Source organism: Echinops telfairi, unplaced genomic scaffold (assembly GCF_000313985.2).
Source record: "Echinops telfairi isolate 266 unplaced genomic scaffold, ASM31398v2 ScPeMD7_7420;HRSCAF=8458, whole genome shotgun sequence".
In the NCBI taxonomy this organism is placed as follows: Eukaryota; Metazoa; Chordata; class Mammalia; order Afrosoricida; family Tenrecidae; genus Echinops; species Echinops telfairi.
Window position 1 is genome coordinate 12,025,149 of NW_022111320.1, and position 4,550 is coordinate 12,029,698.

At 43.1% G+C, this 4,550-nt stretch overlaps 1 pseudogene; it reads left to right on the forward strand.

Annotated features, from left to right (window-relative positions):
- Positions 1 to 2,455: 2,455 nt before the first annotated feature.
- On the forward strand, positions 2,456 to 3,791 carry LOC101653658 (annotated as a pseudogene).
- The last annotated feature ends 759 nt before the right edge of the window (positions 3,792 to 4,550 follow it).

Sequence of the window (4,550 nt, forward strand, 5' to 3'; positions counted from 1 at the left end):
GGATGATGCAGGATCAGGCAGTAGTATTTCATTCTATTGTACACAAGGTCACTGAGTCAGGACCAACATAATGACAATGACAAGCCTCATCTTTAAATAAACGGAATCTGTGGCTCATAATTTGTCAGTTCTTTTAATGAGTGCATTGTGGGAAAAATATTTAATATAACGAGACCTTCTACAGTAAAAAATTATAAAACATAATTTTATACCTAGATGATATTACTAAATTAGATATCTCTTTTCAAAGAATCTTCTTTTGATTTTATAACAGATATATACATATGTGTTCAATTATGTTGATATCATAAAGAATTATCAAATGAATTTATTTTGACAAAAATTTGTGTATATAACAACCTTAAAATAAAAATCTTTACAAGTAACTTAGTTAGATATTAGAAAATATGTTGTTTTTAAGGAGGAAAGGAGTTTAAAAAAATAAAACTGTTTTCCAGAAATCTAGGAAAAGCCTTGATCCTTGGGATTTATTCATTTTCTTTCTAGTTCTATGAGTCAGAATAAGTTCTATGGCAATGAGTTTTGTTTTAGTTTAATTTCTGTTGAAGATTAAATTAATCTCCTGCACATGACCACTTTAAACTGTTGAAAAACAAGGATGTTAGTTTGAGGATTAAGGTGTGTGTGACCCAAGCCATAGTGTTTTCAATCACCTCATGAACATGTAAAAATTGGACATTGAATAAGATAGACCAAATAAAACTTGATGCATTTGGTGCTGATGAAGAATATTGAAGGTACCATGAACTGCCAAAAGAACAAACAAATCTGCCTTGCTTTAGAAGCAGAAATGGTGTACTTTGAACATGTTGTCAGGAGAGACCAGTCCCTGGAAAAGGACATCATCCTTGGTAAAATAGAGGGGCAGCCAAAAAGGAGTACCACAAAGAGACAGATTGACATGGGGGCTGCAAAATGAGCTCAAGCACACGAACACTTATGAGGATGTCAGAAGACTGCGTAGTGCTTCATTCTAGTTAGATAGCATCGGTAGCAGTTGGAACTGACTCGATGACCTGCCAACAACAACAGAGACAACTGCTCCTTAGAAAAGTAACCAAACCAAACTCACTACATCAGAGTCAATTCTGACCCTTAGTGACCCTTAGTCTCCTTAGTGACCCTATAGGAGAGGGTAGAACTCCCCTTGTGGGTTTTTAAGACTTTTAACTCTTAAGGTAGTAAAAAGCTATGACTTTCCCCTGTGGAGCACCTGGTGGTATCAAACTGTTGGCCTTGTGGTTAGAAGCCCATTGCTAACTACTACAGCACCAGGCTTCCTCCTCAAGAATAATAAAGGGAGAATAAATTGGTTGCCTAATGTTTTTCAAATTACCCGGGCCAGCTTGAATATGCACAGATGACTAATTCTAGTCTTTGATTCTATGCCAAAGATAAGGCAGAGCCCCTGTATGGATCTGAATAGCCCCCAATAGGTTTAGAAAGATACACCCTTCTGTATTTGATATGGAAAGACCATTAGTAGCACAGGGGGTCAAGCATGGGCTGCAAAGCAAAAGGTCATTGTTTTGATCCCACTCACTGATTTGTAAGTGCCACCAATTCAGTTCTGACTCACAGTGACCTGAAGTACAACAGAATGAAAATATTTCCCAGCCTTGGACCATCATGACAATTGTTATCTTTGAGCCCATTGGTGTAGCTGTTGTGTCAATCCAACTACTTAAGAGTCTTCCTATTGACCATCTACCTTATTAAGCATGGTCTTCTTTTTAAGGACTGGTCTTTCCATGAGATGAAGTCTCAACACACTTGCCTCTAAGGAGCATTTTGGCTATACTCTCAAGAGAGTTGGCTCAGAAATCTTGTGGGCAAGTTCTAGTCGAGTTGCTCTGAGTTGGAATTTACTTAATAGTGGTGAGTTTTTAATTGGATGCAGAAACTTTTCATGGAACATTGTGAAAAGCTAAATTTAGATTTGAAAAACAAATAGGTAAAAGCTTGAAAGAACACTTAGAATATTCACAATAAACTTTATTTTAACATTAATTATGCTTTGTAGTGTACAGGTGAATTCAGCATCATTAGTTAATTTATTAATGATGTAGAATGGAGAGGTGCCCGGTCTCCATTATTATACAGTATGATCAAAGATTCCTTAGGAAAATCCTGATCAAAAGAAAGAAAATGCAAAACAATTTCAAATTTTCATTGATGCTAGACTTTCTCAAGCCATAAAGGATGGATAAACCCCTGAAGCTATAGCCTTGCGATAACTGTAAACATTAAACTCGAGTTATCTTAAAATCTTAAAATCAAGTAATAATTGTTACCTTAAAATCAAGGAATAATTTAACCAGTAAATAAAATTTCTGCCTTGAGTATTACAATGCTCTCATAAGAATTATCTATTGGCAGTTCTCACCGAGAGACCCATCACCCCACTCTAAGTGAGAAGCACGGCCCGGACTCCCCATGCTTGAATGCGTCTCAATCCACGTGGGGCAGGCAGGTGTTCAGATGGGCAATGCCTGCTGGGAGCTCTACTGCCTGGAACATGGGATTCAGCCTGATGGGCAGATGCCCGGCGACAAAACCATTGGTGGGGGAGACGACTCCTTCACCACCTTCTTCTGTGAAACGGGAGCTGGGAAGCACGTGTCCCGGGCCGTGTTTGTGGACCTGGAGCCCACAGAGATTGATGAGATCCGCAATGGCCCGTACTGCCAGCTATTCCATCCAGAGCAGCTCATCACCGGCAAGAAGGACGTTGCTAACAACTATGCCCGTGGCCACTATACCATCTGCAAGGAGATCTTCGACCCAGTGCTGGACCGGATCTGCAAGCTGTCTGACCGGTGCACAGGACTCCAGGGCTTCCTGATCTTCCACAGCTTTGCCGGGGCCACGGGCTCGGGCTTCACCTCCCTGCTGATGGAGCGGCTTTCAGTGGACTACGGCAAGAAGTCCAAGCTGGAGTTCTCCATCTACCCAGCCCCAGGTCTCCACGGCCGTGGTCGAGCCCTACAACTCCATCCTGATCACTCACACCACCCTGGAGCACTCTGACTGTGCCTTCTTAGTGGACAACGAGGCCATCTATGACATCTGCCGCCGCAACCTGAACATCGAGCGCCCGACCTACACCAACCTCAACCGCCTCATCAGCCAAATCGTGTCCTCCATCACTGCTTCCCTGCGCTTCGACGGAAATGTGGGCCTGACCGAGTTCCAGACCACCCTGGTGCCCTACCCTCGCATCCACTTCCCCCTGGCCACCTATGCGCCCGTCAACTCTGTCGAGAAGGCCTACCACGAGTCCGTGGCCCAGATCACCAACGCCTGCTTCCTGAGCCTGCCAACCAGATCGTGAAATGCGACCCCCGTCATGGCAAGTACCTGGCCTGCTGCCTGCTGTACTGTGGAGAAGTGGTGCCCAAGGATGTCAACGCTGCCATCGCCACCATCAAGACCAACCACAGTATGCAGTTTGTGGACTGGTGCCCAACAGGCTTTAAGGTTGGCATCAACTACCAACCACCACTGTGGTGCCCGGGGGTAACCTTGTGAAGGTGCAGCGTGCCGTGTGCATGCTGAGCAACACGACTGCCATCGCCGAGGCCTGGGAGCGCCTGGACCACAAGTTTGACCTGATGTACGGCAAGCGGGCGTTTGTGCACTGGTATGTGGGTGACGGCATGGAAGAGCGCAAGTTCTCTGAGGGCCGAGAGGATATGGCTGCCCTGGAGAAGGATTACGAGGAGGTGGGCATGGACTCCTACGAGGACGAGGATGAGGGAGAAGAATAGAGACCAGCTCCTGGAATTCATTGCAAAATCCTTTCGAAATAAAGTCTCCTTGCACTGTTAAAAAAAAATGAATTATCTATTATGGGTTAAATTGGAAAAAAAATAGATAAGAACCCCAGGGAGACAATTAGATTATGATAATTAGGGAGGTAAAATTCTGAAAAGGAGACTGATATTGGTTGCATAACCCCAAAAATGTAACCACTGAATTATACATGCAGAGACTTTTGAATTAATGTAAAAGTGCTTGGTATGGCCCTTCTACACATATCCTTAGTAACTCCCACAAATCACTGGGTGGGAACATGCAAATGAAGTGCAGAGGGCCATAAGGACAGGTTTGGTCAATTTGACCAGTTTTCTGAAGTGAGCTAGCTCAGAAGTAAGAAGAATAGACTCCCAAGACCATTAAGAAAGAGGTATCACTAGAAAAGCCTTGCTTAAAGTGCAGGGATAACAAACGTATCAGAGACTGCTTGGCTGAGATCATGAGACAGCAGAGGAGTAATGGCAAGAGCACGGTATAGAGTAGTGCACTTACCAGCCTATAGAACAAGTAAAGTTGAATGCCTTTGGGTAGGAGACCAACTTGCAGAGTGGACTGCTCGTAGGCAACTGTCAGCTGTAAAAGAGCTTTGTAACACTTATTCAAGCAGGTAGATAATAAATGGGAGTACTAACAAATAGTATACTTCAAAAGTATTTTAATTATGCAATGAGTTAACTCCTAAAATTTCAATGGCAAACAGTTTTGTTGTT